Raw genomic sequence first — 11,343 nt, 5'->3', positions numbered from 1 at the left:
CTATTCTTTCAGCAGACAGACCTCAGAAATGCTGGTATTGCTCCAGGAGCACTGATCCTGAGGGTCATGTCAAACAGGGGCCTGAAAAACCACCAAAGGCTGTGACAGCTTCACTGGGGACAGAGAAGCCCTTCTGGCCATCCCCCTGGCTCTCCACCTTCCTGAGCTAGATCTCATCGCCCCTTCTGACTTTGAGGCATGCTGTTGCACAACTCGACTATCTAATCCACGGTATTTGGATTGACTTCCTTCCTTGTCTGCATCTTCTTGCTCTCAAAAACTAACTCCTGGTCTCTCTAGCTGGTGCTCCTCAGCCTTTCATCTCCTCATCCACCAGGTACCTCACCTCTTCCTCTGCTTTACCTGGGGTACGTGATGCTTCTCCCTCTGACACACCATTTCTCGTTTTGTCCTTGCAGACTCCTCTGTGGCCATCAAGCATCTGAGGCTCACCAGCCTTCCTTGAGACATCAAACGCCTCACCCTGGGGTGTCAAGGAGTTACGAAGTGAGAAAAGATCTTCATCAAGGAAATATTTCTGGTGCCTTTGTCTGTAAGTTACTTGAGGAAAACAGGGAAAAACTTGTTTCAGAATGATGCATTTTCTCTGGAGTTTAGTTCCACGTATTTTCTGCATACTATTGATGTTACCTATCAGCATTGCATCACAACGTTCGCTCTTTCACAAACAGAATGTAAAGCCTCTGCTTTGTTGAAAGCTGTCATAGGCAAACCCAAGTCCCGTCTGTGTTGTTTTTGATGAAGGTTGAATCTGAACACAAATATTCTACTATTTTTTAACTCTAGGTGTGACAGCTACCAGTGCAATTAAAGTCTATCAGCATATTGCTAGGCTGCCAATATTTCTTTTAAAAATGTACGTTTTTATAGTAGCTGTGTTACTTTTACATGCTATTTTTTGCCTCAATACATAGTCTTTGTTCACGAATCAACAATCTTATATAATGCTTTCCTTTTTAGGATATATGTATACTCTTCCCATATAAAAGAGAGAGGCAGAGAGATACACATTTCATCCATATGTCATATTTTAGAGAAATCGCAATGGGAAAATACACACAAGTGTATTCCATGTTTTATACTATAAATGTCATCATTCAGACTCAAAAGTGTGTAGGTTATAGTAGATTGAATTGTTTTCTTTGTGTTGAGTTTATTATACAGAATGCAATTCCCACTTCAGGGAAGAATGTCCTGCTTAGACTTAGCAGGCAAAACTGACTTCCATATTGTAATTTTCAATACAGTATATTTCAGGGATTCTTTTTAAGAAAAGGTGTTGTTTTTTTTTCCCAGAATTTCCACTCTCAAAGGCAGCTCAGAAATGAGAAGACTTCTAGGAAAGGATTTCGAATGGAGGCGACTCTTGCCCCCGTATGACGAGAGTCAGATAAGAGAGCTTTAATTCTAGCACAGAACAGTCTCTGACTTCAAAGGTTTCATTTCTAGCTGGCACAGGACCGATAAAACCAATCATTTCCTCTTCAGATTTTGCCTTCTGCTAATTGAATGTCTGTTCTTGTGAAGCATGTTTGTGCGTGGCACGCAGCGCTGGCTGCAGCCCCGCTCGCCGAGCTCCTGAGTTTGTTAAAACACGGAATTTTGTGCGTTGTGTGTGCCCGGCCCAGGGTCCCACTGACTCTGGCGGCTGACAGCATCTCATTTTAAGGCCATCAGCATCTGCTCACAAGTTATTATTCCTCCCATTATGATTTTGGTTAGGTTATTTGTCGTTATCCTCACTGGCTAAGGATTTCACAGCTGCTACAGGGATTTAGATGAATTTTCCATTTTGTGTCTATACGCACTTTCCATTTTATGTCTCTATTCTTTACATCCCCTTGCAGAATCCCAGTTACTCTGTTTATAGACCTTTGTTACGCTCCATGCCAGCGACTTCTCGGGCTTTTGGCACAAGATTTACACCTTACCACTTCGGGAATGGTCGACGGCGAAGAGCCCAGGAATAACGTATTCCCTGTGTACACACAGGTCAGAAAACAAGCCGCACTATGGCAGCGGGGACTTAATTTAGACATTAGGAAGGATTAATTAGCGACAGCGACACGCGGGACCGCGCTGCCGCGAGACGCGGCGGTGTTTCTGCCTCCGGGTTGTTTTTCGGGGCGGGCGAGGTGACCGGGCATACCGTATGTCACAGCCAGCCGTGCCCGCTGCCCGCCCGGCTCCGGGGGGGGGGCACACGCCGCCGGCTGCGGGGCGCGCTGCCGCTGCCCAGGCGGGCGCGGCGGAGGTCGCGGCTCCAGACGGGGCGGGAATGCCGGGGGGAGCAGCCGCGGGCTGTGAAAAGTGAGCTCTGCCCCTTCTCCCGCTCACCGCGGCGGCGTTTCAGCCGGCGCTAAGGGGCCGGGAAGAATCCTGCCCCGGCAGGACAGGAATTTTTGGAGAAAGGGGCTGGCAGCTAAACGCATCCCCCCGCCCCCCGCCTTTCCCGGGCGGGTGCAGGCGGCCGGGGCCGCGGCAGCGCCCGCCCTTCCCTGGGGCGCCACCTAGCGGCGGCGCGCGCGGCTGCCGGCGGGCACACGGCGGGCACACGGCGGGCAGGGCAGCGAGAAGAGTTCAGTGTGTCGGCGTGTTCCCTGTCTACGGAACGGTAGAGGCGGTACACCACCCAGCTGCTGCACGGTGTAGGGCACGCGTTATGCTGACGCCGGAGGAGATGGAGTTTTTCCGTGGTTTTGGGTTTTTTCCCCTCTCTCTTTTGACGCAGCTCTCTCCTGCCTCCCAAACCAACGCAACCCTGTTTTACAGCTGGGGAACCACAGAAGCGGGTCAGGGCTGGCGTAGAAACCTCTCACGCCAGGGTAGGGGCAGTGGAGGGCGAGCTGCACTGGCATCTCTGGCAGCGGCAGCAGCTCCAGATTCAGGTTGTTTTTCCAATGGCTGGTTCCCAGGTGGACCGAGGGAGGTGGCAAAGGCCGTGGCTCCATGAGCTGACCGCAGGGCACCACCTTTCCTGCCCCTGTGCCCCAAGAGTCAGTCCCTTCGCACACACAGGACGGCCAGAGCACCAGCAGTCACCGCAGCACTCCAGGAGACATTGCCTGGCTCATCCCGACCTTCAGGTGTTAGCGAAACGCTAGGCATTAATCACCCATGGATATACACATACGTGGCTGCTAGAGATGTTACGTGCATCTGCCCAGTGGCAAAAAGTAATCTGCGTGTTTCTGTCCAGCGCTGTCAGGTTAAAAGTACTTCCTTTGATCCTTCTTCACAGTCAGAAGTGGGCAGGCAATCATACATGGCACTGGCACTGCTCAGGGTGGCCAGCATCCACAAAGGCATCTTCTGTGCATGCTGGCTGCAGGGAAGACACACCACACTGGGACTTCTAAGTTTCCATTTTGATCACATTGCTCAAACATGAGAGTGAGTCACCCACCATACTGAAAACCATGACCTTTGTATTCACACCAAAAAAGGAATGATAAGCTTAGGAGGGGGAAAGAAAACTGGAGGGAAGAAAAAACCAAAAAACAATCAAACAACCCAAACCCAACCATGTATTTGCTGTTTTAAACACAGTCAGCTGCTGTTATTCAGGTGTGAGCCAAAGAAGTTGCTGCTGTGATTTGGTTTCTTTAATGTATCTGCATGAACCCCAAGGGACTGGTGGCAGTGGCACTGCAGTCCCTGCAGCAGGCATATCCTGGTCACAATAAAGCAAGGCAGAGCTTTGTGTGTCCATCCATCCAGTAAAGGAACCACTCACACGTTGTATTTAGATATCGACTCCTCCTTTACTTTAGGGCAATCCTGCCCTTTGGCCATCTCCAGCAAAAAAAAAAATTTTGCTGTGAGGGAACAAAAGAGTGGCATGGAAGAGTGCTTCCTCTCAAAGTAACCGCTCAGCAAACCATGGAGATCTAAATGCAACCAAGTCTTCAAGACTTTTAAAAATGGTTAACGAGACAGAATTCTTGAGTCGATTTTTCCTCATGTTCACTCTCCTCCTAAAGAAGAACAAAAATACTTAACTAATTTCTAGCATGTTTCATCAACAAAGCACCAGCTGCAAAATTACTATCGAGCAGATAAAAGTATATAGTGTGGTAGACCCAAGTGGGACCTGACGAAGAACATGACTGTGAAGAGAACAGACTTAACAACCATCAACATTTAAATACAGTAGGCTGGCCAGGCTGAAAACGACCTAAGCATTGAAGTGGGATTATTTTTATGTACCTGTCTCTACCATACCTGGAGCATCCTTTCAGACAGAGGGGACAAAACTCTTGCAATGAGTATTTATGGAAGTGAAAATGATGAACTCGATGGGCTTCTAATGGATCCATGAAGTGTTGCCCATCCAGCAGACAAGTAGGATCCACAGGCTGAGGATGAAAAGAACTGGGGTTGCAGGAAACATTTATGAGCAGCCTGCTGAGATGATCGTTAGAGCCACTTGCATCCACCCCGTTCTCCCAGTACGTTCAAAGGGTGTTCTTAGAAGGAAACTCGGCTGCGCACCAGCAGGCAGCTGCATTTTCAAGTGGACACCCCTGTTAAAGGAAAATTTTCTGTGTTATAGCATGAGCTCTACCATCTGTTGTCTAGCTCATTTATCACCAGCTAAGCTTGCAGAAAAACTGATGAGGAACTGAAATGATGCAAAAAGCAAATGTCCTTGGGGAAACAGTGATTTATCTTTCCCACTGGGAGCAACAACTTCTGTGCTTTAGAAGCACCTACAACACTAAAAGAGAGAGAAATAACTGCCAGAAGTGATCAAAACCAAAGAGAATAAATAAAGCTAAAGCCTAAATAAGGCTAAATAATTGAGATCTGTAATGGCAGGCCTGCGTGCTGAAAAACACCTTCTAAATCCTCATTTAATGCGCTTCAAATAATTAAGACTTTGTTTAAATAGCCTGCCATTAAAATTCGGTGAAGATCAATAGAAACAGCCTTTTAGGGCAGCAGTTTCTCCATTTGAAATGGTTGGTCCTCATGTGCTGCCTACGGCCAATCTCACTTCATTTTGTAGACACTGTTTTTTTTTGAGACACACGTCCTCTTGGGCACGTGGAGATGCAGAAAGGAAGGCTAAAGCCCAGCTGGAGCCCAAACTGTCAAGAGATTTCAAGAGTAGCAAGAAAGTACGAACACACTGTATGCATCTTAGCAAGCAGAAGGACAAGGAAAACGTAGGTCCACTGCTGAGTAGGGTTGGCAAGTGAGTTACAAATGACAGAGGGAGACCTGAAGATTTTCCTTCCTGCCTTCTTTGTCATGATCTTCACAAGTCAAGTCAGCCTCCCAAGCCTCTACAGAAGCAATGATGAAGCAAACAATGAACTGCTGACAGTGGGAGAGGGTTGAGTTAGCTGAGGTAGGTGTTGGCTTCTCCCAGGTGTTGGCTTCTCCCAGTTGCTTTCTCCTTCATGCCTGGAAATAGCTTCCATGAGGACCCGTTCCATAATTTTTCAAGGGACTCAAGTGAGGCTGACTCATCTGTAATTCCCCAAATCATTTTTTTTTTCCCCTTTTTGTAGATGGATGTATTATTTGCCCTTTTCCAGTCAGCTGGGACTTCCCCTGAACTCCATGACCTGTCAAAGATGTTCAAGTGTGGCTTTGCAGGGACATTGGCCAACCGTCTCGGCAGACTTGGATGCATTCTGCCAAATCCCATTGCCTTGTGTGTGTCCAGCTTGTACAGGGGGTTCCAAACACTCCTGAGCTCCTTTGCTCTCCTTGGGAACCTTTCTCAGAGTTTCCTGGGAAGTTGAAATCAGGAGCAATTTTGTGTATGATCATCTTCATATGATGAAAATCATAGGTCCACTGCTGAGTAGGGTTGGCAAGTGAGTTACAAATGACAGAGGGAGACCTGAAGATTTTCCTTCCTGCCTTCTTTGTCATGATCTTCACAAGTAGTCGGCAGTGAACCTTCATAGAAATCTGAGATTGCCAATATAAACATGATGCAACGGACCTGCCAACTTGGATGCAAGTAAAAGCCAGTGTGATGCCCAAGGATCGATCAAATGGTTAGGCAGGCTAAGGAATGAGCCAGAAGGGCTGTGATAATCCTCAGCCAAAACAAAGAAACCATAAGCCAGCTAGCCAAAAGAAGAAGTAAAAAAGCAGTGCTAAAACACATCTGATCAGACACTCTGGCATACTCCTTTATGGCGACACGGTTCCTAAATGTTATGCTGACATTGCTTGTTCATAAGCCAGAGGGAATTATAATAATGCATTTTTGCCTATGTTTGTGCTAATGTACACTCACATCTTACAAAAAAAACCCACCAAAACAAATGTTTGACAATGCGACAAGAGCGCTGGAGAGCCTTGAAGGCAAAACCAGAGGGCTAGCAAGCCTTGCTGCAGAGAGGACACTATCACTTGGTGGCCACAACCAGCTTTGACGTCTTGCAGAAGGAAAAACTGGGCGTCCAGACTTACTGAAGTGAGAGCAATGGGTCTGTCGAGGTGGGGCTCCTCATGGGAACCCTCCAGGGTAGAAACACTGGGTGACAGCAGAGGCCTTTGAAGGTACATGGAGAAACTGCACATCTAGGAGTGCAGCCTCAATTGCTGGGTAGAATGGGTTTGAAGGCACAACAAAGACTGAAAATAATACGTATTCAGCTCAAGTAGGTCACCCCATATACAGTGAAAGTGGGAAGAAAATCAGAAGGTATAAGAAACTCTACAAGAACAGGAAAAAAGGAAGGACAGGAATTTCTCCTGTACCATCTTCTCAGGTAAGGACGCCATGTGATCAGAAATGCCACTTAAACAATGCCAGTTCCTCCTCTAGACTGAGGGGCAGGAATGCTGCTTCTTGATTTGCCCCTGACCACATTTTGCTAATGTGGACTCAGCAATCGTATCTAAAGTAGCAACTTTTGCCACCTAATCGGGTCAGACAAACTGGGATGCCAAGGAGCTGTGCATATGCCCGTTTTGTTTTCTGCTTCAGCCTTCCCACTCAACCAGGTGATTGACACCACGGTACAAAGGCAGAGCTCTGGGAGAAATCGTTTATTGTGTGGCAATGATTCACTCTTCGTTCTGAGAATCAGGACAGCACCAGGCAAGAGGAAGAGAGGAAAAACACATTTCATGACAATCTTTCGGTCTGAAACGGGACTCGTTCCCATCAGCACCTGGCATCACATGCCTCCTGCTTCGGCAACGACTGTGACTACCACAAGATTGCCAGTTTGATTTTTCCAGAGATACCACCACAACTCAGCCAAGGTGAACGTGAATCGTTGGCATTTAGCATCGCGGGGGGCAGGGGGTGGGAATCCTCATAGGCCAAATGCTGCCAGGCGGAGCGCTCTGGTGCCCACATCTCCAAGTGAGATGCAAAGCAGTGCCCTGGGCAGGCTGTGGAGAGGCTGCCCGAGCGTGTGCCTTTTGGGTCAAAAGTATCCCTGATGGACTGAAAAGGGCAACAGCCGTTTGGAAGGAGGTTTGAAAAACCAGCTTAGGAGGTTTGGAGTGGTTCAGCATTCCTTGCAAGAAACCTCGGGTAGCTTGGTCAAATACACTTGGATTTTCCAGTGAGTATTACTAAGTGTCTATCAATAACAGATATTAATAATATATATTACCTACTCCAGAAATAACTTTTCCACACAAAGAATTGGCGACCATTTTACCGCGTCCGGTAGGATTCGCCGGCAGAAGTGAATTCTCCAGCTGTTGTGTATGTTTTTTGAGGGTGGTGGTGAGGGTGCACGACCGCCTGATTTGAATGGAAGTGCCTGACAGAACTACGGCTCTATTAAATCCGATAAAAGGCAGGGAATCTGAACGGACAAGCAGAAATTACAACGTTTTAGTGATGCTGCTCCCAGGTATGCTGTAAGCCTTGCAGCGTGGGTTCCACTCGCTGTGTGAATCACAGAATGTCAGGGATTGGAAGGGACCTCAAAGGATCATCTAGTCCAACCCCCTGCTGGAGCAGGACCACCTAGATCAGATCCCACAAGAACGCGTCCAGGTAGGTTTTGAACATCTCCAGAGAAGGAGAGATGTAGCAGAGCACGTGGATTAACGGCAGCTGTTGTCTAGATTGATCTTTAATGCCATATTGTTTGCCATGGGGATAAGAAGGGCTGCTCCAGTGCCCTTGAGCAAAAGATTGCTCCTCGTTTTTCCACGGTTATATGCAGGATTACTGCTGCTCTTCCAGGCCTGAAGTGGCTGAGTTTCAAGAGCACCTTGTATATTTGTCATGGATAACGCATGCTGTGACTCCTCAGCCTGAAAGACTTGTAAAAATGCATACTGTGCAGGAGGAGGCTTCAGGGAAGAGTTGGAATCAGTGCCCAGTTCCCAGCAGTAAAGCATTTCCACGCCGGATCTACGAGAGCTCCTGCTCGGTTCCATGGCACATACTGGGGAAGGGAAGCGCTTTTTGTTAAAACAATTCTACATACAGAAAACTTTACAAGAGCCTAATTAGGAATGGGTTTGTATTTCCATTTGATTTTTTTTTTTGTTGGTCAAAATAAGCATAGGCATATAATAATGTATTTGATTTTTCTCCATTAATTTGAATAAAATCTTCACTTTTTCTCAAGTAGATTTTTAAGATTTTTATTATAATTAATTAGGTGTGTTACAATAGCAGCCAGAAGCCCCCAAATTAGTGCCCAATGCACAGGGCCCTGTTGTACAAACATGTTAAAAACCAGCCCCAGCTCCAAACTGATGACAAACGAAATCGTGGGGATAAAGAAGTCCCTTTGGGGCCCGTGTCTAAGCAGCCAGGCAGAGACCCAGGGAACACACAGCACGCTGATCGGTGTGACATGGTTTCTTCAATTTTGGGTAGACTTTGGAGGAAGGAAAGAATCTGATCTGTTGGCACATCGCATTTCCCATCAGGGAGCGGCCAAAGTGCCGAAATCATTACGACCCATTTCATTACTCTTACTGATGATCCTAGTTTCTGTCCTTGCTCAGCAGGATCCTGAGATTCAGCGAGTGAAAAACATGTCCTCACTGTAGTGAGTAGTAAACTTCCCCTTGTCTTCTCTGAAATCAGGATTTTGAGCCTGCTCTCTGGTGGCAGGCACAAAGCAAGGGAAGAAAGAAGCTGCAGAGGGAGAAGGAGGAGACAGACCTGCAGGCAGGTAGTTTAACCTGAGCTGAGCACAAGAACTCAGTCCCCCCACCCTGTAAGTGGGGCTGATGTCCTGCATAAATGCTTTCCAGGAAAATAAAACTGAAAAAATGAAGACGAGGTGGGATATCTGCACCACCTTGCATGAAGGTGATGGTGGCTCTGCTTCCTTGTCCCTGTTGCACCAATGCTTAGGTGATACAGAATTAGGCCAGAAGAGGCCAGAAAGAGGTTGTAAAGGATCCAGCAGGAAAGACAAAAGGGTACCACAGATGAGAGCGAGCCTCAGTTACACACCTTCAAAGAAGCGGAGTTAGCTTGGTCCATCACTGAATGGGACAACCTACCTGCCTGGCCTAGGCTGGCCTAGGATGGTCTAGTTTTCTGAAGACCATGCAGAGGTGAGAGGGAGACTGGTTGGTGATGCGCCGTTTTTGCCACCCAAGAGAAAGCCTTGCATGTCTGTGCTGAACTTTATATGCCAGATACATAAATAATGCAGAATTTTTCTCCTGAGAGGTGAAGGATGAAAAGGTGAAGAAGCTGTGGATGCCCCATCCCTGGAAGTGTTGCAGGCCAGGCTGGATGAGGCTTTGAGCAACCTGGTGTAGTGGAGGGTGTCCCTGTCCATGTCAGGGAGGCTGGAACTAGATGATCTTCGAGGTCCCTTCCAGCCCAAACCATTCTATGATTCTATGAAGGTGGCTAAGCCCATCCTTTTGTTTTGTGGATGAGCAATTCATCATGACACAGTGGTCACTGTCAGCTTTGTAGGTGCTCTTCAGCCAGCAGAGCAGTACTATTGCAAACAGAGCAGCTGCACAGTGAACCCCTTGGCTTTAAAAACTCCCCCAGAGAGGAGCCCTCCTTACCAGAGATCTTTTCTGTGAGGGCAAATGAGATCACACTAGAGAAGAGATCCCTTTGCTGTCTGGCAGGAAACACAGCGCTGACCCTCCTGAAGGCTCAGACTGCAGATAGCGTCCTGCAGGGCTCACATGTGCAGGACAACGTCAGAAAATGACTCCTCGTTAGGAAATAATTAAAAATGTTATCTTTGCCTCTTGGGAGTTCCGTGAGGCTCTGTTTCCTTCACCTCTCTCTCCACAGTGGCTGGTGGAGGAGGCTGCAGGATACAGGACCTGAACCAAAGCCAGCCGAGAAGCTGAGACTCTCTTCTAACTACAACTACTATTATTCTTTAAATCCGACCCTTTGGTCCCGTTGCTCATCAGCTCTCGGTGTGACAGTGGCTACGCTCTGATTTCAGCTCAGGCTGAGCTCTGGATGTAGCTTCATGCTACCTAAGTAAAGCTCTGGGAAATATCACAGACAACGACAAAATTGTTTAGGCAGATGAAGGAGCACGTCTTTGACCCTGACTAAACTCTCCATCTTTGGGTAATCCCTCCCTCTCCTATTACTCAGGGAATGTCCAGAGCTGGTTATTGTAGACCCTTCCTCTACCTGCTAGCAGCTCTCTGTCTCAAACTTCGGTGACATTACTCATGCAGCAGCGTGCCAGGCACACGTCTCTCTCATCTTCAGGGGTATGAGTTCCTGTGGTGAGGTGTGATAAGGCAGAGGTGAATCCCAAACTGTAAAAGCTCTTTGCTCAGGATTAAACCGATACGCTCCTAAGGCAGATCAGCTCTATTTTGCCTGGTGTCGTTCACTTGGGGCAGGACTACACCTCTTTGCACCCACAGGTTAGCGAGGGGCACACCAGCGTCTTGGCTCTGGCACCGGGCTGAGGCTGAGGCATCAGCTCCCGTGGGGAAAGACGGGAAGGGCTGATGCCACCCGCCTGATCCCGGCAGGGAGGCGAAGGTTGGCAGCAGCACTACGCTCAGCGGCACAGGTGGCTGCTGCTTCCTTCCACCACTGAGGAGACCCCAGACCCACCAAAGCGGGTGCAGCGTGGCTGCCAACAGAAAACCCCGAGGCGAAGCTCGGGGACCCCTTTCAGCGCGGGGCTCCATCACGTCATCCCAGGAGCGCCCTGCATGCCCGGCCAGCAACGCTGCTCTCCTCCTTCCCAAGTCTCCAGCTGGAAGGATCTCCTCCACTCTCCTTTGCTGCTTGCTGGGGAGGGGTCCCAGGGAGCGGGGGGCACGCAGGGAGCCCGCTGCCTCCTGAGGGAGAGGAGAGAACCCCGCTACCGCTTCTGCGTCTGCCTGGCTTCACGCGTGCGCCTGCCCCCA

The sequence above is a fragment of the Tauraco erythrolophus genome, chromosome 3 (genome assembly GCF_009769465.1).
Source record: "Tauraco erythrolophus isolate bTauEry1 chromosome 3, bTauEry1.pri, whole genome shotgun sequence".
Lineage (NCBI taxonomy): Eukaryota > Metazoa > Chordata > Aves > Musophagiformes > Musophagidae > Tauraco > Tauraco erythrolophus.
This window is presented reverse-complemented; position numbering follows the sequence as displayed.